This window comes from Lissotriton vulgaris, chromosome 2_1 (genome assembly GCF_964263255.1).
Source record: "Lissotriton vulgaris chromosome 2_1, aLisVul1.2, whole genome shotgun sequence".
Taxonomy (NCBI): Eukaryota; Metazoa; Chordata; class Amphibia; order Caudata; family Salamandridae; genus Lissotriton; species Lissotriton vulgaris.
Genome location: NC_141687.1, coordinates 838,051,523 through 838,075,577, shown reverse-complemented (window position 1 = coordinate 838,075,577; position 24,055 = coordinate 838,051,523). Strand labels below are relative to the sequence as shown.

The 24,055-nt window shown below is 47.4% G+C and overlaps 1 protein-coding gene across 5 annotated transcripts in view; it reads left to right on the top strand.

The window, feature by feature from the left end:
• The window catches only part of IFT54 (intraflagellar transport 54), a 372,547-nt gene that overhangs the window by 137,759 nt on the left and 210,733 nt on the right, over positions 1-24,055 (top strand). The gene's annotated exons all lie outside the window — the stretch shown is intronic.

The window sequence follows — 24,055 nt, the reverse complement described above, 5'->3', positions numbered from 1 at the left end:
GTCTCAACTTCGAGCAAAAGGGCTACATCGCATGACCGCTCTTCTAGTGAGGGAAGAAAACATCACAAGGCTTCCCATGATGTTTGTGACCATTCCCAGAGGTCACCTAAACTTTCCTCTGGGTCAACGCTGCCTTCGCCCTCTAAGGAAACTAAGAGACCATCGACCTGTAAAACCGTGAGTAAACCCCAGGTTAAAACTCTCACACTGGTTCCATCATCAACGGTTTCTGTGACTTCTGCTGCCCCCTTGTCGACGGCTACCATCTCGACAATGGCCATCTCTTCACCTATTGTGTCAACCAAGATCTCTGTCACGTCTAAGAAACCTGTTCTTAAAGACTCGTCGACGAAGAGTTCATCTTCCAAGTCTCCGTCGACGTCGAGCTCGTCGACGGAGGTTCCTTTGATGGCAAAGGTACTTCTATCTATAAAGTCAACCTCGTCGATGTCGACCGCGTCGCCAACTGTCCAGTCGACGTCTACTTCAGTGATGACCCAGTCGACGACTACCCTGTCAACGATGATCCCGTCGACGAAGAGCCCGCCGACGACAGCCCCATCTACGAAGACCTCGTCGATGATACTCCTGTCAACAAACAAAGAGCCCGTCGACGAAGAGCTCGTCGACGACTATTCCACCAGTCTCTCAGCCATCAACAGTGGTACTTCAATTAACGCCCATATCATATACACATTTTCAACTAAAGACTTATCAAAGGCAGAATTACAGTAAGATATCTTCTCTCTTGCCATCTCGCCTGTTGGAAACATGTTGAGGATGATGATTATGATGATGAAGAGGACGAAGGACCGTTTGGCATACTCTCCACCCCTCTGAGCTTAACATCAAGTGCCAAGAAGAGGATGACGAAGTATACCAGGAGCATTATTATCAAGAGAATCTTACTATTCCATATTATAAGCGCCCCAGAAAGGAGTCGTGTCACAAAGAGATTAGTCATCTCCCTCCATCGCTCATTCAGGATCTGCAAGCCATGCTGGCGGATTACCGTCAAAGGTTTCCCCCACAACAGACTGTTTCTGAGAATCCACCTCCACCAGCGGAGATACCTGATTCGTTACTTCAGACTGAGGTTCCTCTTCACTGCCTCATCCTCCTGGTCCATCTGAGCAGTTGCACCATGATACCACCTCCTCGGAGGAAGAGGTTGAAGAGGGTGAGTTACCCGACAATACTACTTTCAAGGATCCCTGGGACGATTATGTCATACCGATGCCTTCTCCACTTTTTCCTCAGCCGTCGGATTCTCCCCCTGAGGACATCGGGGGTTTTCATAATTTGATGCAAAGAGAGGCATCTAGATTCCAATTGCCGGTTACAGTAGAGCACACAGATTGCTTTTTGCATGATTTTAAAGAAGAGTCTAGAAAGATCACACAAGCTGTTCCGATCATTGATTATATCTGGAATGAAGGAATTAAAATTATGAAAACGCCTGCTTCCATTCCGGCTGTGCTTCCTCGCTTTGAGAAAAAATACTCCATCTTGTTTGATTGGTCATCCCCGACCAGATTCAGTGATTTCACAAGCAGCACAGCAGAGATCTAAAAATCCGGCAACGCCCATAACTACACCGCCTGATAAGGAAGGATGGAGATTAGACCTTGTAGGTAAACAATTCTCCACTATGGCAGCAGCTTCTATTAAAGTGGTGAATTCTCCGGCAATAATCGGCCGCTATAACCGCCAGATGTGGTCAGATTTGGTGGAATTTATCGACCTCATCCCTGAAGACCTTAAACAGGATGCAAGGAAGATCCTTTTGGAGGGAGGACGAGCCGCATCTGAGATCATAGATTGCGCTCTGGATATTGCAAACACCAACTTTCGCCAACTTACCGGTGCTTCAGTGCTTAAACGCCAGGGATGGCTTAAAGCCACATCTTTTAGGCCAGAGGTGCAAACAAAGATCTTAGACATGGCCTGTGATGGAGAGTCTTTATTCACAATACTCTGGCTGACACGGAAAGCACATTGATGCAGCCCTCCTTGCCAAAAAAACAGATACTGATACTGCTAACTCGCTGGGCGCTCTGCAATACAGGCACGGATCATTCAGAGAGCAAGAGGACGTGGTTTTGCTTCAAGAGGAGGATATTAGAACCAGCAAAATAGGCAGTATCAATCACAATATAGACAACCCTATGGTCAATTATCATACCGCCAATCCTCTTCGGCCAGTTTCTCCCGTCAAGGCGGTCGAAAGCGATTAAATAATCAAGGTTGCGATAACAACAGGAAGCAATAAGTTGCGCAGGACGGCAGCCATGCCCCCCCTCCCCGTGGGCGCAAAGATTTCAGCGTTTGCTCAAAAGTGGTGACAGATTACTTCGGACCGATGGGTTCTCAACCTAGTAAACAACGGGCACATCCTGGAATCCATCAAACAACCACCTACTACCCCACCCAGGGGTCCCCCTCCCCCTCGTCTTCACTTACTGTTCAAAGAAGCCTTAAATATGCTCCTCAAGAATGCGATAGAGAAAGTCCTATCATCTCAAAGAGGAACTGGGTTCTATTCTTGTTTCTTCCTCATCAAGAAGAAGTCAGGGGAATGGCGCCCGATCCTGGACCTCCGCAAGCTCAACAAATTCCTCAAAAAGCAAAGTTTCCGGATGGTCACACTTTCCGAGGTCTTAAGGTGTCTAATTGAAGGGGATTTTATGGCTTCTCTGGATCTGGAAGATGCATACTTTCACATCCCTATACATCCCAAGCATCGCAAATATCTTCGATTCACAGTGGCTGGCGTCCAATATCAGTTCAAGGTGCTCCCGTTCGGACTGAAATCGGCACCAAGAATCTTCACAAAATGTTTGGCACCAGTGGCAGCAACATTGAGATCTCAAGGAAAGCAAGTGTTCCCTTATCTCGACGATCAACTGCTCAAAGATCCTTCACAGCAGGCAGCCGAAGATGCTGTCACTGCATGTCTACATCTCTTCTCGGCTCTAGGCCTCACTCTCAACGAGGACAAATCACAGTTGCGCCCTCTCCAAGTTATCCCTTTTCTGGGGGCAATACTGGACACAATATAGTGCAAAGCATTCTTATCAAAGGACCGCCAGTTACGTCTTCAAAAATTAGCAATCTCAATCTCAAAAACAAAGTCCGTTTCTGTCCAGATGTTTGCTTCTCTTCTGGGGATATGTTCATCTGCGATAAACCTCATACCCTTGGCACAGCTCAGAATGAGACCTCTTCAGGAAGAATTGCACCTTCAATGGCAACAAGCTGTAGGATCATTTGACGATTCCATCAAGGTCTCTACATTGGTGGTCCCAGATGGCGAATTTAGCTCCAGGCCTCACTTTCCTACCAGCCACTCCAGACTTCGTTTTAACAACCGACGCTTCCATGCAGGGATGGGGAGGTCATCTGCAAGATTTGCAGATTCAAGGGAAATGGTCCCAAGAACACAGGCAACAACATATCAACAGATTGGAACTTCGCACCATTTTTCTTTCTCTGCCAGCATTTCTCCCAAGGATTGTGGGATTCTCAGTGCTGGTTCGTACCGACAATACGACCAGCATGTATTACATCTACAAACAAGGAGGAACAAAATCGCCGACGCTTTCGCATGAAGCCCAGGAATTGTGGGAGTGGATCACATTCCACAAGAGGCAGAACATGTCAAGGGCCTCCACAATATTCTGGCCGACACACTGAGCAGGTCTCTAGCAGACTGCCACGAATGGGAACTGGAGCAGGAGCAGGTGAACAGAGTCTTTATAACTTGGGGCAAACCAACACTAGACTTATTCGCAACTAGGGAGAACAAGAAATGCCAATACTATGCCAGCAGGCTCCCTCAACAGGGATCAAGAGGGAATGCCCTGTCCATGCGATGGTCAGGGATTTGTGCATACGCTTTTCCCCAATACCTTTGATTCCGAAAGTGCTCCGCAAAATGAAGATGGAGGGCTGCCGTCTCATTCTGATTGCACCCCGTTTGCCAAGGCAATATTGGTTCCAAGAACTACTACTTCTATCTCAGGACAGTCTGATCCCCCTGATACCAACACTCACAATGTTGTCAAGGGACAGGGGTCAAGTGGTTCATCCAGATCCACGACCGTTACGCTTGCACTCATTCATGGGTCCTGATATCTTAGAATTCAAGGACCTTAACATTTCTCAGGACTGTCGTGAGATTTGGGCCAAGTCTCGTGCTCAGAGTACCATCAAGACTTATTGTTTAAAGTGGAAACGATTCTGTCATTGGTGTGAGGTGAATAACATCCATCCTATTCAAGCTCCTGCTGAACAAATTCTTTCTTACTTGCTGTTCCTTGCCAAATCTGGACTGGCTTTTTCATCGATTAAGGTTCACCTCGCTGCGCTCCCCAGATTCAGAAAAGGTACCAAACTACCTTCTCTCTGTTCATCTTCGCTTGTCAAGCAATTTATGAAAGGGCTTTTCCGAGCTTTTCCTCCATTACGTGCACCTCCTCCAGAGTGGGAGCTCAATATGGTGCTGGCGCAATTAATGAGGTGACCATTTGAACCTATCTACAAAGCTGATCTCAAGTTCCTCACGTGGAAGGTTGCCATGCTTCTGGCTCTTACTTCTACACGAAGAGTAAGTGAAATCCAAGCGTTCACTATCACAGAACCCTTCTTACATTTCACTAAGGATTACGTAACTCTTTGAAGAAATCCAAGATTCATCCCTAAAGTACCATGTCAATTTCACTTGAATGAACCGGTAAAGTTAAAAGTTTTCTTTCCAGATCCATCCACGCCAGCTGAGACAGCATTGCACTCTCTTGACGTTAAACGTTTAAAATTCTGCTTACAGAAGACTAAAGATATCAGGCGATCCAATCAGTTGTTCGTGGCCTATGGTCAAGCCACACTTGGGACTGCAGTAACAAAGGCAACAAAAGCCAGATGGCTAGCTTCTACTATTCATTTCTGCCATGACAAGGCCAACAATCCTTTACAAAGAAAGGTCAAAGCTCATTCTACCAGGACTATGGCAGCTTCTACAGCATTGTTTGCTGGAGTGACTTTGGAGAACATTTGTCGTGCTGCGACATGGAAACATATTCACACATTCACAAAACATTATTGTCTGCAATCCGCACAGCAGGATGATACAGCGGTAGGACAAGCAGTCCTACGTCATCTTTTTCATTAAGGTCAGTTTCAAGTATTTCCTCTTATGTGATGCAATGTTTCATATGACATATTTTATATGCTTTCACTGAATATATGCATAGCTATCTATATTTTCATAATCTTCCCTTATTTTGGTAATGTTGCTTAATATGCATTTTATTTCTTAAAGGCTTGCTTATGTTATTGACGTTCCAACAATTATGGATGCGTTTTGGGAGTTTATGAACCTTGTCTCCCCCCATCCGCAAACAACACTGTTTTTTGGATGACTTCTTGCTATTCTCATTCAGGCATGTGAATCTATGAAAGATACCCCAATACTGGATAAGAAAACAAGTTACTAACCTGTAACTACAGTTATCTAGTATTGGGATCTTTCCTAGATTCATATGCACCCACCCTCCTCCCCGGCGAGTCAGTTCTTTATCTTTGGAAGACTTACTTCCCACTTGTGCTAAGAAAATCTGAGGAGAACTGCCTCTGCTGGGAAGGTTCTAGAGGGTGCTGGTTGCTGATTGGTTGGAACTAATTTTTGGTTCTTTTCATATAATGATGTAGCTAGGCTACTAAGATCTAGGCCCTTGGGCTTTCTTTTAGCCTACTACTCTTATTTACTTAGGGCACTGCTGTTGTATTTTACCGTGGGACTCCCGCCTCGACGACGGGGAATGATTCAGGCATGTGAATCTATGAAAGATACCAATACTGGCTAACTGTAGTTACAGTTAAGTAACTTGTTTTCTTCTTAACTATGATATTTTGGTTCTTTTTTATCTCCTCTGCTCTCTAAACATTGTAAAGCGTACCCTCCATTTTCTGGGTACTACCTGATCTTTATTTTCTTTCCTTAGAATATGATCTTATTGTTCTGCTCTCAGTATATTTGTAAAGCGCTCCAATACCTGCAAGGATCATGTTCGAGCTGTAAAAAAAAATAAAAAATTGAATTAACCCCCTCCACAAGGAATTGTGCTTGCCTCCAGTATTGGAGCTTTCATAGATTCCCATGCTTTGTATCATTCCCCGTCGGCAGCCTGGGAGCCTCGGTAAATAGAAAATACCATAGCAGTATGCACAAAAAAGAAAGAAAGGCCTAGGCCTCATCTCATTTTGTAGCATATCTACCTCTTTTTGTAAAAGAGACCAAAATTTAGCAACAACCAATCAGATTAACCTCACCCCATAGAACCCACATGAGAGAGCCTCAGAGCCTCGGATTTTCTACCGCACGTTGTGCTAAGGCAGTCTACACTGAGCTCTGCTCAGATTTCTTTTCCAACTTTTGAATTTCAACTGTATTCTCTTCAGGATGCTGTTTTCCCTTGTTTTCATAATCAGACATGGAGAAAAAAGGCCTTTTTAGAGCTTGTGGTACCTGTTGTAAAAGGAGGCGTTAGGTGAATGACCCTCATAAGATGCCATTTATTGCCTGTATCCGGACCACAAGTTCTAGGTAAGATAAACATAAGGGTCCATGAGGGCCGTCTTTTACCTGGTTCCAGAAGCTAAAATCTAGAACAGATCCAGTTTCTAGTATGGCAGTGATGAGGCCTCATCGGCTGCGTCTTTGTGGAGATCTGAGAAGGAATACGATCTCACCTGTTTTCTTGTGAGCAGCGCACTCAAAATGCCTTCAAAAGACCTCCCATGGGTCTGACAGGCGCAGTCCAACTAAATCTCCTCACTGAGGTGTAAAGGAGAGGATGGGACTTACAAAGGAAATTCCTCAAAAATCCTCTAAAAAGACCTCCCGGGGGTCTAACAGGCGCAGTCCACCTGAATCTCCTCACCGAGGTGTAAAGGAAAAAAAGGGACTTATAACAGGAGAAACTGGTGTGAGGAAGTCTAGCTCTTCGATGACGATGGCAGTGTCGACGACGACACCGTCAACGACACCGTCGATGACGACACTGTTGACGACGTCGACGACGACACCGTTGACGACAACATAGACAACGACACCGTCAACGACGATGGCAGTGTCGATGACGACACCATCGACGACACCGTCGACGACGACACCGTCGACGATGGCAGAGTTGACGACGACAGTGTCGACGACAATTGCAGTGTCGACGACGACAGCGTAGATGACGATGGCAGTGTAGACGACACCGTCGACGACGATGGCAGTGTAGACGACACAGTCGACGACGATGGCAGTGTAAACTACATCGTCTACGACAATGGCAGTGTAGACGACACCGTTGATGACGATGGCAGTGTAGACGACAGCGTCGACGACGATAGCATAGACGACGATGTCTACATCGTCTACGACAACCGTCAACGACAGTGTCGACGGATATATAAAAATAAATAAATAATAATAATAATCATTCTGTCAGGGAGAACAACCTGTGACAGAAAGGCATGATATAGTTACAGTGCTAGATGATGATTATGATTCATCTGATGAGGACCAGAATGTGGAACATATCCAAAATCCTGACGCAGAATAGGTCGATTATGTTACCCCAGATCCGGCTTCACCGTCCCAGGACCTTGTGCATTCGCCTCCGGTTGACATAGGGGGTTTCCATAATCTTATGGAAAGAGCATCTAAAAGATTTGGCCTTTCTGTTCCTGTGGTACAATCAGACTGTTTCCTCTATGATTTTAAAGAACCTTTCAAGAATCTATCTTAGAGCATGTTTGGAATGAAGGCAAGAAGGTGATGCAGTCTCCAGCTACTGTAGCTCCGGTTCTACCTGGAGAAAAAAGTTAAGGCACCGCAGGACAGTCCAGCCTGTCTTATTGGTCAACCTAGACCGGACTTGGTTATTTCTCAGACGACCCAAAGAAAATCAAGAAACCCGACGGCACCACTGACTGCACCGCCATACAGAGAGGGCAGGCGCAGAGACAATGTAGACAAGAGGTTTTCCTCTATGTCTAGCCTCCTTGTTAGGGCCTCAAACGCACTAGCAATTTTGAGACGATATGTTCGCCAAATGTGGTTCGATCTCTCTCCTTTCATTGATCAGCTTCCAGTGAGTGCCAAAGCGGAAGCGAGAAAGATCCTGGAAGAAGGTGAATGATCTTCATCTGAGATTATAGTTTGTGCAATAGACATTGCTGCAACAGCTTTTCGTGCCTTGGCAGATTCAGCGGTCCTGAGGCGTCAAGGTTGGCTGAGATGTACCTGGTTTTGCCCGAAGGTGCAGAATACAATTCTGGATCTGCCCTTCGATGGAGATATGCTGTTTGGCAAGCATATAGATGATGCTTTACAAGACATTAAAAAAGGATACTGAGACTGCAAGATCTTTGGGCACACTTCAATATCAAAAAGTACCTTTCTGGGGTGCAAGAGGAAAAGGTTTCTCTAAATATGGGGGAGGTTCTCAACATCGCTACTCCTCCTATTCACAATCCTCTCAATCATTCAAGCCTCAGTACTCTCAAAGGCAAAATCAATTGACGTCTTTCGTAGACAAGGACGTCAAGGGAGAGATACTTCTAAACGCCAATAGCGGCTTCCTGGCTCTGCCTGCTGGTCCTTCACCCCTTGTACCACCGATGGGGGGCCGGTTTACACATTTTCTCGATTGCTGGAAGATCATAACAGATCGGTGGGTTCTGAATATCGTTCAATTTGGCCATACACTAGAACTCCAAAACCTTCCACCTCCCAGAGCTCCTTGCGCCACAGAATCAAAACACCTGCATCTTCTCCGTCTCGAAGTTTGTCAACTGCTCACCAAGGGAGCGATAGAACCAGTGGCACTTTCTCAAAGAGGAAGAGGGTTCTATTCCAGGTTTTTTCCTCATCCACAAGACGGAGGAAAAGTGGTGCCCAATCTTTGATCTGAGGGAGCTCGACACCTCTCTCATAAAACTCTCTTTTTTTAATGGTCTCGCTTCAAGACGTCTTACGCCTTCTAAATCCAGGGTATTATATGGAGACTGTGGATCTCCAGGACGCATATTTCCACGTTCCAAGCCACCCAGCTCACAGAAAATATTTACGCCTCACAGTAGCCAAGAGCCACTTTCAGTTCAAAGTACTGCCGTTCGGGCTCCTATCCGCTCCGCGGATATTCACAAGGGTGTTGGCCCCGGTAGCAACATTCCTAAGGAAACAGTCACTGGAAGTTTTCCCTTACCTAGACTATTGGTTGATAAAAGCTCCGTCTTCTCAAGTATCGACAAGGGCAGTCGAAAGTTACATTCAACTTTTCAATCACCTGGGTCTGCATCTCAACAAGGAAAAATCAGTCTTTATTCCATCCAGGAGGGTCAAGTTCCTGGGTTACATTCGGGATACAAGAAGCTGCAAGGTTTATCCTTCAGAAGAAGGACAGAAAAAGCTAATCTTCTCTGTCAACCATTTACAAAAGAGACGATCCCTGTCAGTTTGTCTATACAAGTCTTTCCTAGATTGATCTCATCTGGCATACCATTAGTTCCGCATTGCAAACTGAACATGCGAGGGCGCCAAGTGGAAGGTTCTTTCGGGGACAAGATAAAGGTCACTCCTCTCATGAGAAAAGCAGCAGGCTGGTGGGCTATCAAGGAGAACATCTCGAGTGGTCTCTCTTTCAGAATGGCTCCATCCCCTCTGATTTTAACCACAGATGCCTCTATGGAAGGGAGGGGCGCTGTCTTACAGGACCTCCAACTGAGCAGTAACTGGTACGCAGAATAGCGTTTTCTTCATATCAATCGCTTAGATTTCATAGCGATTCGCCTAGCCTTGCAGGCTTTCAGGCCGAAAGTTTTAGCCGCAACCGTGCTGGTCAGGACGGACAACACAACAGCCATGCATTACATAACCAAGCAAGGAGGTACAAGGTCTCATCTGCTCTCAAAAGAAGCCCAGGGAATATGGGAATGGGCAATTCTCCACAATGTCGTTCTTTCAGCAGAACATCTACCAGGCACTCTCAACACAACAGCAGACACATTGAGTCGTCGGAAATCGGCCTGTCACAAGTGGGAATTGGATCAAGACACTCTGGAGGAAGTGTGAGGCACACTTGTTTACGCCTTTCCTCCAAATCACCTAATCCCACGGCTTCTCAGGAAAATAAAGATGGAACCTTGCAGGATGATCTTAATAGCACCAGAGTGGCCACGCCAATTCTGGTTCACACAACTTCTGCTTTTTCTGATAGATACATCTGCCGTGTGGATTCCTCACCTTGTGAATATCCCCCTTGCGTCAGCAACGTCCGGAAATTTTCTTCGTAGCACGCCGTCGTGGGCGACGTCACAGGAGCACGGCATCGCGCGCGACTCCGTCTGACGTCACCGACCCCATATTAGGCCCACGCCGGCGTGATGACGTCAGTTCCCTTTTTTCCGCGTCTCCGACGCTAACGGTTTTCGGGATCTTCAGCGATACCTAGTATCTTTCTGACTAATATTTGTCACTGTTTCTCTCTTACGACTTTGTTCTTCTCCGGAGATGTCGTCGAGGAAAACAGGCTTTAAGCCATGTAGGTCTTGTGCCCGCATGATGTCTATCACTGACCCACATAAGGATTGTTTGTGGTGTCTTGGATCGGGCCACGACGTCAAGAACTGCGAGTCCTGTTTTAAGATGAATCCGAAGGCGCTTCGGGAGCGTGAAGCGAAGTTGCTTTTGGCGAAGGTGAAAAAAGACTCTGGGCGGCTTTCGAGATCTACGTCACGGAGATCGAAGTCGAAGCAAAGGTCTCGGTCGAGGTCGAGATCGGCGTCGAGGTCCAGAGCGGGTTCGAGGTCTGGAGACGACTCGAGGTCCAAGGCGAAGTCGAAGTCCAGAGAAAGGTCTAGGTCTAGATCTAAGTCGCTTCCGGGCATGCTTCGAGCTCTTCGAGGAGAAAGCATAAGAGGAGGAAGCACAGTTCGAGACATCATTCGGGGAAGGATTCCTCTGACTCGAAGAGAAGGTCTCACAAACACCGTAAGGACTTTGTCTCTCCTTCACCTGCTTTGTCAAGAGTGGGTTCTCCGGCGCCGGAGCCGGAGCCGGACCCGGAGCCGGTTTCCTCGGAGCATGAAGAAGAGGAGGTGACTCAAGAACCGGCTTCGGCGGAGACTCCTGTGAATCCAGAAGGTCAGGGTGAGGATGTGTCGGGTCGGCCTCCATTGCAACATCCGGTAGGTCCGTACCCTTCCTTTCCTGGTCCTGGGCAGGATCCCTCGCATTTTCTCAATGCGATGTTTGGAGTTTATTCTAGGGCAATGTACCCCACTGGAGCGCCTGGTGGCCCCATGGGTCCGTTATCGTACAACCTGGGTATTCCTCAGTCGTATGCCCCTGCTCCATTTATGCCTTTTATGCCGGCGCCTCTTTCACCTTGGCTCGGTACGGCTCCACCGAGGTCCTCGACTCCGCATGCGGCTTCGCCGACTCCGGATCGACCTCGCAGTCGAGATCGAGGTACCACACCTGTTCATGACTCTCGTCCTCCTGCTTCGGTTCCTCGAGCGACGTCGGAACCGGCTCCGTCGGAGTCGTTACCGGATCCGTCGACTTCGATTCGAATGGAGTGGTCGAGGCGAAGAGCTCAGCGTCTTCTCGAGCAAAAGGATGATGAGAGTTCAGATGTGGAAGAAGGCGAGCTTCCTGATCATGGTGATGACTTCGATGAGCTTCGGGATGCTAGTGGTCTGGAACTCTCTCCCGAGTGGGGTCTGCCTTCGACTTCTGATGCACCATCAAGGGACGTGGCTCCTTATCACGTGGTTATTAGGAAGGCTGCTGACCTTCTTAACTTAAAGCTGCCCACAGTGGAGTACAAGCCCAACATTCTCACAGAAGTCCTGCATTCTCCATCTTCAATTGTGGAGCCAACTTTGCCGTTTACTGATGCCTTGTCAGATCCAATTAAGGAAATTTGGAAGAGGCCGTTGTCTGCTCCTGCAGTTTCAAGGGTTATTGCAAGGCGCTATAGGGTGGCTCCTGATGACCCTGCATTTCTTTCTACGCATCCGTCTCCTGAAAGTCTTGTGGTTCAGGCGGCTTGCTCTAATAGGGCGGCAGGCTCCTTCCCTCAAGTGCCTGCTGACAAAGAGTCTAAGAAATTGGATCAGGCTGCGAAGAAGACTTTCTCTTCTGGAAGCATGGCTCTAAAGTCGTCAAATGCTACTTGCCTTTTAGGTAGATATGTGCACGCGCTGATGGACTCAGTGAAGCAATTGTCACCAAAACTTCCTGAGGAGGATAGGAAAAACTTTAATGAGGTAATCTCTGACACTCAGGCTGCGGCCCGCATGGTCATCCAAAGCGGCATGGACACTGTGGATTCAGTTGCCAGAATTATGGGCTCATCCATTGCAACTAGGAGAGCCGCATGGTTAAAGTCATCTGATTTCTCAGCGGATGTACAATCTACCTTGCTGGACTTACCCTTTGAAGGATCTGGCCTTTTTGGTAAGAAGGCTGATGTGGCCTTGGAAAGGTTTAAAGACAGCCGTGCCACTGCGAGGTCGTTGGGTCTGCAGATGAGAGGGTCTGCAGCTAGAAAATTCAAGGGATTTGATAAATCTTCTTTTCGTCCCTTCAAGCAGGGCCAACAACAGCAGCAGCAGCAGAACCCTCTATATAAGTCCTATAGAGGTAGACAGAGGGGTCGTGGACGTGGACGTCAAGTCTCCTCTTCCTCCACTTCCTCCAATAATGCCCAACCCCCACCCGCATCAGTAAAGCAGCCCTAGATCCACCATTCTGGATCATGTAGGGCCAGTAGGGGGTCGGCTTACTCACTTTCTACGAGATTGGGAATCGGTTACATCAGATCTTTGGGTTCTCAATCTCGTAGAGAATGGGTATGCACTTCCTTTTCAGGAGTTCCCTCCCAATTACCCTCCTTGCCAAGGTTATTGCTCGGAGGACCACCTGCTTCTCCTGCAGGAGGAAGTCCTGGCTCTGTTTCGAAAGGGAGCGATAGAGGTGGTTCCAGAGCAGGAGAGGGGTCAAGGGTGCTACTCCCGGTATTTCTTGATTCCCAAGAAGGATGGCAGACTTCGGCCTATCCTGGATCTCAGGATTTTGAACCTCTATCTCAAACAGGAGAAGTTCAAAATGCTCACCCTTGCTCAGGTTCTTCTGGCGCTGATGGAAGAAGACTGGATGGTGTCAATCGACTTGCAGGATGCGTATTTTCACATCCCAATCCTGAAGTCGCACAGGAAGTATCTCAGTTTTACGGTGGGATCGCAGCACTATCAGTTTGCGGTCCTCCCGTTTGGACTTACTAGTGCGCCTCGAGTTTTCACCAAGGTGATGGCAGTGGTGGCGGCGCATCTCAGAAGGTCAGGGGTTCCTGTATTCCCTTATCTAGACGACTCGCTGATCAAAGCAGAGTCGCCGGAGATGGTGCTCCATCATCTGCAGGAGACAACTCAGTTGTTACACAGGTTGGGTTTTTCGATAAACGTACCCAAATTTCACCTGGTGCCCTCCCAGCGCAACCTGTTCATAGGTGCGGTACTGGACACTTCTGTATGTCGTGCATTCCCTCCACCTCAAAGGATTCGCGACATTCAGGAAATGATTCCTTTATTCTTCAATGGAGCGGTTGTTCCAGTCCTGAAGGTCCTTCGCCTGCTAGGTCTGATGGCTTCTTGCATTCTGTTGGTCAGTCATGCACGCTGGCACATGAGGGCGCTCCAGTGGTGCCTCCGCAGGCAGTGGTATCAGCACAACGGAGATCTGTGAGGATCTCCAGAGAAACTGCAGCGGATCTGTCCTGGTGGGGCGTGGAAGGCAATCTGTCACAGGGAAAGCCTTTTCAGCTACCTCCATCAGTGGCCACAGTGATATCGGATGCATCCACTCTCGGGTGGGGTGCTCATCTGGGAGACCTGGAGGTCAAGGGTCTTTGGTCTCCGGAAGAAAGGTTGTTTCACATCAACCTTCTGGAATTGAGGGCGATACGTTTGGCGCTCAAGGCCTTCCTCCCTTCCCTTCGCGGTCGTTCGGTCCAGGTCCTAACGGACAACACGACTGCGATGTGGTACATCAACAAGCAGGGAGGAGTAGGGTCGCAGTGTCTCTGCAGAGAGGCTCTGCGTCTCTGGTCCTGGGTTCAGGACCATCAGATTTGTCTGGTGGCAAATCATCTGGCCGGGGTTCTGAACGTGCGTGCAGACAGTCTCAGTCGGCAGTTTTCCGCCGACCACGAGTGGAGGCTTCACCCGGAGGTTGTTCGCGACATCTTTCGGATGTGGGGGACGTCTCGGGTGGATCTATTTGCCACTCGCGAGAATGCTCACTGCCCTTCATTCTGCAGTCTCCAGTATCCGATGCAAGGAGCATTGGGGGACGCGTTTCAGTTGAGTTGGGGAGATCGACTCCTTTACGCGTTTCCCCCCATACCTTTGATTCCTCGGGTTCTGAGGAAGATTCGTCAAGACCGGGCCCATGTCATATTGGTTGCCCCGGATTGGCCGAGAAGGGTGTGGTATTCGGACCTACTCCACCTATCCTCTCACCCGCCGCTCCGTCTCCCTCACAGGGCAGACCTCCTCTCTCAGTTGGAGGGGCAGGTTCTACACCCCCACCTCCAGACATTACACCTTCATGCCTGGAGATTGAACGGGGCAACTTGAGTTCTTTTTCTCTCCCTCACGAGGTGGTGGATGTCATTCTCTCTGCCAGGCGTGACACCGCTAAGTCCATTTACTCCTATAGGTGGACAAAATTTGTTTCTTGGTGCAGGGAGAGGGATATTGACCCTTTGAAGGCTCATTTGTCTAATATTTTACAGTTTGCCCTTTATCTGGCACAGCAAGGTTTGGCTGTGTCCACGATCAAGGGTTATCTTTCGGCCTTATCGGCGTTTCTATGTTTGCCGGATCAGCCTTCTCTCTTTAAGTCTCCGGTGGTTGTGAGATTTTTGAGGGGTCTTATGAATATGTTTCCTCCTACCCCTTTTGTGGTTCCTCAATGGGATTTGAATCTTGTGCTGACCTTTTTAATGGGTTCTCCCTTCGAACCCTTGCACAAGTGTCCATTGAGGCTTCTCTCTTTTAAAACTATCTTCCTCGTTGCAATCACCTCGGCAAGGAGGGTAAGTGAGCTTCAAGCTCTAAGTTCCAAACCCCCATTCCTGACCATTCATGCAGAAAGGATGGTTCTTAGGACCAGGGCTGCTTTTCTGCCTAAGGTGGTTACTCCTTTTCATCTTGGGCAGTCCATTACCCTTCCTACCCTCTATCCTCCCCCTCACCCGTCTAAGGAGGAAGAGAGACTGCATCGCCTGGACCCTAAGAGGGCGGTGTCCTTCTATCTGGACAGGACTAAAGACTTCCGGATGGACGACCAGCTGTTTGTTGGCTTTGCTGGCTGCAAGAAGGGCAGAGCGGTGCACAAGCGCACTCTTTCCAGGTGGATAATCCTGTGCATCAAGATCTGCTACTCCCTTGCGGGTAAGGACCCTCCTGAGGGCATTAGAGCTCATTCAACTAGAGCAAAGTCTGCAACATCTGCTTTGTCTAGGGGTGTACCTGTTGAGGATATTTGCAGGGCCGCGACTTGGGCCTCCCTCCACACTTTCGCAAAGCACTACTGCTTGGATACCGAGGTGAGGAGGGACGGCCACTTCGCGCGCTCTGTCCTCCAAGACTTCCTGGTGTAGCAGAGTGGACACCCTCCTCCGGGAGTGGGGACTGCTGTGGGAATCTATTCACAAGGTGAGGAATCCACACGGCAGATGTATCTATCAGAAGAACAAGTTACTTACCTTCGGTAACGCTTTTTCTGGTAGATACTATATCTGCCTGTGGATTCCTCACAGACCCACCCGCCTCCCCGTTGTCTACTCTGCTATACCTGGTCTTTCTGTATATATGATTATACTGCTGTTGTTTTGATTTGGTTCTATTTGTACTGTGTACATTGTATATTTGCATATTTGCTATCGTTGGTCCGTCCGTGTGCCTCGAAGGCACGGAAAAAAGGGCGGAACTGACGTCATCACGCCGGCGTGGGCCTAATATGGGGTCGGTGACGTCAGACGGAGTTGCGCGCGATGCCGTGCTCCTGTGACGTCGCCCACGACGGCGTGCTACGAAGAAAATTTCCAGACGTTGCTGACGCAAGGGGGATATTCACAAGGTGAGGAATCCACAGGCAGATATAGTATCTACCAGAAAAAGCGTTACCGAAGGTAAGTAACTTGTTCATCAGGTCCAACCATTTCACCTATGTCCCATTCCATCTCTATTAACAATGTCCCAGGGACAGGTGATCTATCCAGATCCGAGATCTCTCCATTTAAAGGCCTGGCTCCTGAGCACATAGAGTTCCACAGCTTAGATATCCCTCAGGAACGTAGGGAGATATTAACTCAAGCCTGTGGTGTCATCGTGAACACATCCACCCATTCTCTTCAGCTCCTCATTAAATACTGCATTACATTCTATCGCTGGCTAAATCAGGCCTTTTCTCATTCTTTTATTTCAATATTCAGAAGAACAGCTTCTGGTTCTTCTCTCTGGTCTGCTAGAATTATCAAACCGTTCCTGAAAGTTCTTTTCAGGGTTTTTCCTCCAGTGCGGCCACCACCTCTGGTTTGGAATCTCAATCTGGTTCTGGCTCATCTCATGAAACCTCCGTTCGAGCCTATCCACAGGGTGGATTTAAAAATGTTGTCTTGGAAATTAGCTCTCCTTTTAGCCCTCACTTCATCATTAGAGTAGGAGAGTTGCAAACTCTATCCATTTTAGAACCTTTTCTACAGTTAAAAAAGGACAGGGTGTTTTTAAGGACCAATCCAAAATTTAGTCCAAAGGTCCCTTCGGATTTCCATTTGAACGAACCAGTGGTTCTAAAGTCATTCTTCCCTCGACCAACATCCCCTGCAGGAAGGTCTCTACATTCTTTAGATGTCCAGAGATGTCTCAAATTTTATCTTGCAGGCACAAACGATTTGAAGAAATCTCAACTTTTTGTGGCTTTTAGTGCACCTCGAAAAGGTCTTCCTCTCTCAAAACAAGGAATCACACGCTGGATTTCAAGTGTAATTCATTATTGGCACCAAGCAGCAGGAAAGCCGCTCGAGAGACATGTATGAGCACACTCCACAAGATCAGTTTCATCTTCGGCAGCTCTCTTCGCTGGAGTCCCTATAAAAGACATTTGTAGGGCGGATACTTGGAGCAGTGCCCATACATTCATAATATTTACAACAAGGGGTGGTGAGGGACAGAGTCTCTGAATTAAGCAGAAAACTCTCACCCAGTCAAGAGATCAGGGCTAGATCCAACACCGTTTTTTAGCTCACTGCACCATCCCAGTTTCAGAACCTGGCTGTATGCAAATTAGTCTGTTCCTGTCCCAGTGCATGATGGGAACAGGGCAAACCAAACTACAAAAGCCAATTCTTACACTGGGAAGGAAACAAGCTCCCGGGGACCGGTTTCTGGCATTACAGCCGTCTTCGGCCCGGTTTGCTTGAATCCTGATGGTGCAATGAGCAAGGGACTCATGTCTGAGTATACCCTTCCACGCTTAGGGTGGACAAAAATATTTACAACAAGTGGTGGTGAGGGACAGAGTCTCTGAATTAAGCAGAAAACTCTCACCCAGTCAAGAGATCAGGGCTAGATCCAACACCGTTTTTTAGCTCACTGCACCATCCCAGTTTCAGAACCTGGCTGTATGCAAACTAGTCTGTTCCTGTCCCAGTGCATGATGGGAACAGGGCAAACCAAACTACAAAAGCCAATTCTTACACTGGGAAGGAAACAAGCTCCCGGGGACCGGTTTCTGGCATTACAGCCGTCTTCGGCCCGGTTTGCTTGAATCCTGATGGTGCAATGAGCAAGGGACTCATGTCTGAGTATACCCTTCCACGCTTAGGGTGGACAAAAATATTTACAACAAGGGGTGGTGAGGGACAGAGTCTCTGAATTAAGCAGAAAACTCTCACCCAGTCAAGAGATCAGGGCTAGATCCAACACCGTTTTTTAGCTCACTGCACCATCCCAGTTTCAGAACCTGGCTGTATGCAAATTAGTCTGTTCCTGTCCCAGTGCATGATGGGAACAGGGCAAACCAAACTACAAAAGCCAATTCTTACACTGGGAAGGAAACAAGCAGTCCTGAGGAATCTTTTCCAATGAGAGGTGAGCTTTCCCTGCTATCCTCCTTCCTATGATTGCACATTTTGTAGCACATAATGTTTCTGATGTATTGTTCTAAGGTACATGATTGTCATATGTTGCCGGTTATGCAGAGATATTGTAATACTCATGTAGCAAAATGTGCACTGGTGACTTACTGCGAGCTACTCCTATACAAAGCATGGGAATCTATGAAAGTTCCAATACTGGGGCAAGAAAACAAGTTACTTACCTGTAACTTTGGTTCCCCAGTATTGGTGACTTTGATAGCTTCCCATGCGCCCACCCTCCTCCCCTGGGAAAGCTCAGCCTTCAGCAAAAGTGGTTACTGATACACAACGGCTGCGAAAATCTGAGGCTCTGAGGCTCTCCCATGTGGGTTCTATGGGTTGTTGCAAAATGTTGGTCTCTTTTACAAAAAGAGGTAGATATGCTACAAAATGAGATGAGGCCTAGGCCTTTCTTTCTCTTTTGTACATACTGCTATGGTATTTTCTATTTACCGAGGCTCCCAGGCTGACGACGGGGAATGATACAAAGCTTGGGAATCTATGAAAGTTACCAATACTGGGGAACCAAAGTTACAGGTAAGTAACTTGTTTTCTTCATGATGTTGCTCGCTTCGTCTCTGGGTGCAAGAAATTTCACCATATTACTCCTCTTGTAAGAATGCATTGATGCCACAAGCACAATTTAAGACAGCTTGTATCACTCACAACCCTTTACACACACTTTGCTATTAGGCCAAGAAATAAAACATTTTTGTAGGTTAATTTGGGTTGTATAATGCGGGATCCCTTCTTTTTGAGTCTTTTACTTTAAAAAAAAGAGCAATGTCTGAGGCAGTCCCTCTGATGGCATCACTAGAATTTGGGATTTGTTTCTACCAGCACTACGTACTACAACCCTGTCTTGCAACTTTTAAGAAGTAGCTTAAAAGCCACCTGTTCAAATCTGGACGATGGTTCTTCCGTCAAACGCAGAGAGGACGTGTCTGCTGCATTTCTCACCTGCTATACTCGCCTGTACACGTCCCGCTGCCCTACCACCTATGATGCATTTGCTCAGTTTCTGGCGGAGTTAGCCATGGTCTGGCTGAGTGAGGAGCAACAGCAGTTTCTCGTCTCGCCTTTCTCCAGTGACGAGGTATCGCAAGCTATTGATGATATGAGTGGCACCCGCGCCCCCGGTCTAGATGGATTTACCTGTATTTATTTTATAAAACTTATAAATGACTGCTCATCCCTCACCGACTTGATGTCTATGCAGAATCGCTAGAAAATAGAATCCTCCTCCCCACAATGCGTGAAGCGGTGATTACCTGCCTACTCCAACATGACAATCCCCCGCATAACTGCTCTTCATACAGGCCTCTGTCCCTGCTAAATCATGATAATAATATATTGGCCAAAATTCTAGCCACTCTGCTTTCCCTACTAGGTACAGTATAATTTCCTCTCTACAATCTGCTTTTGTTCCGCACTGTTCCACAGCAGTTACCCTTCAAACCATCTTTGCCATCCTCAATCAAATAAATCCTGATCTTCCCGCCGCTGCCATTCTATTAGATGCTGAAAAGGCGTTTGATTCACTCGAATTACCTTTTTTACACGCTACATTGTGGAAATTGGAAGTTCCAAAGGGACTTTGAGATCTCGTCCGACTTTTGTACACTGATCCATTGGCCCAGCTTCAGGTGAATGGCACTTTCACTGATCAGTACGCACTCTCTCGAGGTACCAGGTAGGGATGCCCCCTGTTGCCTTTACTATTCATCATTGCTATAGACCCCCTAGTGCAGCATTTTCTGGAGCTGCACCTGACACGTGGTTTGCAGTTTCCTGCGACCCCCTTCTGGCTTCTTTATGACCCCTAATCCAATCTTCCTCCTCTTCTCCGTGAGGTATCCCGCTTTGGGGCTTTCTCAGGGTTTACCATTAAGTGGACTAAATCTGAAGTATTTCCTTTGACCGAGGTCACTGTGCCCTGCCCTTTTGAGTTCCCCTTGTGGTGGTGCACCGACCCAGCTAGGTATCTGGGTATCTTCCTCCACTGCAGCAGTGCAGAGGTGGTCCGCCTCAACTACCGTCCTGTGCTTGATAGATTATCCTTGCAAATGTATCACTGGATTAAGCTCCCCTTATCTATCGATGGCAGAATCGCCAGCATTAAAATTATGGTCCTCCCCTGGTTTTTATAGTTATTTATAAAAATTCCTATAGCTTTGACAATCCGCATTTGTTCTGCATAGTTCCATAGCAGTTAACCTTCATACCATCTTTGCCAACCTTAATCAAATAAATCCTGATCTTCGAGCCTTGACCATTCAATTAGACGCTGAAAAGGCGTTTGATTCACTCGAATGACCTTTTTTACACGCCAAATTGCGGAAACTGGGAGTTCCAATGGTATTTCGAGATCTCGTCCGACCTTTGAACACTAATCCATTGGCCTAGCTTCAAGTGAATGGCACTTTCACTGATCAGTTCGCACTCTCTTGAGGTACCAGGCAGGGGTGCCCCCTGTCGCCTCTACTATTCATCATTGCTATAGACCCCCTAGTGTGGCATTCTCTGGAGCGGCACCTGATACGTGGTTTGCAGTTTCACCGCAACCCCCTTCTGGCTTCTTTATACGTGGACGATGTGATGCTGTTTGTGTGTGACCCCGAATCCAATCTTCCTCCTCTTCTCTGTGAGGTGTCCCACTTTAGGGCTTTCTCAGGGTTTACCATTAACTGGTCTAAATCTGAAGTATTTCCTTTGACAGAGGTCACTGTGCCCCGCCCTTTTGAGTTCCCCTTGTGTTGGTACATCGACCCTCCTAGGTGTCTGGGTGTCTTCCTCCACCGCAGCAGTGAAGAGGTGGTCCGCCTCAACTACGGTTCTGTGGTTTATAGATTATCCTTGAAAATCGATCACTGGATTAAGCTTCCCTTATCTACCACTGGCAGAATCGCCAGCATTAAAATGGTGGTATTCCTCTGGTTATTATATTTATTTATAAACATTCCTATAGCTTTGACAACCAGTTTTCTTTTTCAACACCCTTCGTAGAATGCTCATTGAACTGGTATGGGACGGTAGACACCCAAGAATCGTCTGGCAGATGTTCCATACTCACGGGGAGGATTTGGAGTCCCTGATTTTTATCAGTACTACCTAGTTGCACCGGCGCACTTTGCATATTATTAGTACCATCCTGACACTCGACAATAGTACCTGAAGCCTGAGTGAACTCAGGCCCATCCATATCCCCTATCCACTATTATGCCGTAAGGTCTACCTAGGGTTCCCTCCGAAATACAGATGCTCCTGACCACTTATTGGGCTTGAAGCAAGTTGCAGCGCTACTCCTATATTCTCCACACATTCTGCTTCCCGACAATCCCTGGCTTCCGATTACTACGGAGGCACTGGCTCAGTGGACTTTGGACGCATGCCAGCTCCTCAAGCTGGGCAACCTTTATATGGATGCCAAGCTGCGTTCTGTAACCACTATGTCAGATGGACTTAGTGTGTCGTAGATGGACAGATTTCTTTTGCATAGATATCAAAACACTGCTCTTTCCATTCTCCCATCACCCTCCGCGGAGCGGCTGGATTTCCTCCCACTTACCATGGTCATCACAACCCGAGTAGTGCCCACTTGATTTCCTGACTTTATCATTTATCACTATTGTCATGGCCAGCGGTGAGTGGGAGGGCCTGGGCTGCATGGAAAAGGGATTTGGATTGCCCACTACCCGATACTACCTTGCTCTACTGCTGTGAACAGACATTTTTTGTATCCAACAATCATCAACACAAATTATTACACTATAAACATTTACACAGGCCATATGCCACCCCTCATTTCATGGCCAAGATTGACCCCACCAAACCCTATTGCTTCTTTAGATGCGCAGCTGAGCATGCCGGCTTCTGTAATGGCTGGATTTTCTGTTTAGATGGGATCAGCCCCCAGGGGCCCCTATGACCCAGCCAAAACGTACTCACCTTCCGTCCTCAGGACCACCTATCCAGGCACCTGGTACCTACCTGAGGATAGGGAACTCGCAATATACAAGCTCATATTATCAAAAACACCACTAAATCTATAGGGATACTAAGAATACTCACTGATTACTAGGGATATCCATACCCTACACCACACTTATTCACATCAGTTGGTCTCGCGGCCACCCTGACCCAGACCGTTCTACCCTAGGGCAGATCTGACACACAATCTGGTGCGTCTACACACGTGGGTCTGCAGCCCCCGTGCTCTCCTTTTCCAAGCGTTCGCGATCCTGCGAAACATCCACGGCAGTGTCCCTCCTGCCGCTCTCACTTAGTCTTTTACCACAATCCGGTGGCTTTACACACTGGTTTGACACTCCAGTGCTCTCATTAACGCCGCATGTCAAACGACGACCACATTCCTATGAACACCTATACATATATATATATATTGGGATATTATCTCAGCTGTCTACTCGGGATGAAACTACAATAATAACTTTAGATGTGGGTCCAGATTATTGTGTATTACCGGCTCTTGGCATCAAAGGTCCACTCACTCCCTATTTATGTGATCACCACTCACCTGATTGGGATTACTCATCCATTCATGCGCCTAGCAAACACCTAGAAGTGCCATTTACCTTTAGTGAACAAGAATAGGGACTACACGCCAGTTAGTTATAAACTGGGGACATTTTATTATAGGATGGTGTACTAACTTAGTCCCTTGGTTGCAAGTCTCCTCTCTCCCTCACTATTACTTACCTGATCAGGGGTAGCATCTGTTCAAACAGCAATACTTACCAGGAAAGATTATTCTTACAATATGAGGACAAAGATATACACACTATGTGCTAGAGTTGTTCTCTGATTTAAGCGCTCCTACCCCCCTTTTTTGATCCATCAGTGGCTCAACAGCAACTGGCTTGAAGCCAGGATAACTTTATCATAAAATAACTCAAGCACTGTAATTCACTAATTAATGGGGTCATTTATTATTAGTACAATATAAACCTTCACACAGATTTGACAAAGACTATAGGTAGAACACACCACTTGAAAGAGAAGGATTAAACATAACAGGAACACTCCACTGAAAAGGAAAAGATTAGAAAGTGTAAGTGTAACTAATTCAGACTACCTCACCTATTAGAAGGAAGATTTCTCTCTCTGCCTCTGGTGGGATTAGGGCTCTCTCTGTCTCTCCCTCCTTCACCACATCACCACGCCTCTGGTTCAGTTGCTCCAGCTGACAGCCTTCACTGCTTCCTCCCTCCTCATCTTCAGTAATCGTCTGCCTTCTTTCTCCATTCAAGAACTGCACTCTATTCTGCAGCTCCCAGCAGACATCCTCTCTCTCTCTGCAAGCTATTTGGAGCTCCAAGTTGTTCTGGGCTCCCAGCAGTCCTGTGCTCCAAGCTGGTCTGAGCACCACGCTGAACTGCACACCACGCTGCACTGACTTCCAAAACTGAACTGACTTGCACACAAGCTGGAATGAACACTCCTCCTCTCCTGTAGCTCGCTAATATGGATTCCTCTCCCCTCATGGAAATTTCCACCGGAGGGCTGTCTCCTACCGAATTCCTGTGCCAGCTCCCAGGCTTCCACGCAACCGCAGTGGCCATCTGCTTGTTACGTCTGGGCCCAAGAGAAAAACACATTTCTAGGATAAGAAGCAGTCCTAACTGGATCTCCTCTAGCACACAACAGCCTTAACTATAAACATTGCCTTTACCCTAAAAAGCCTCTCTGCTTCCATCAAGATGGAGTCTCTCTAGCTTTAGGCCTGAAAGGGGTGAAATGCTCCTTAGCTCTGTCAGAATACCTACATACAC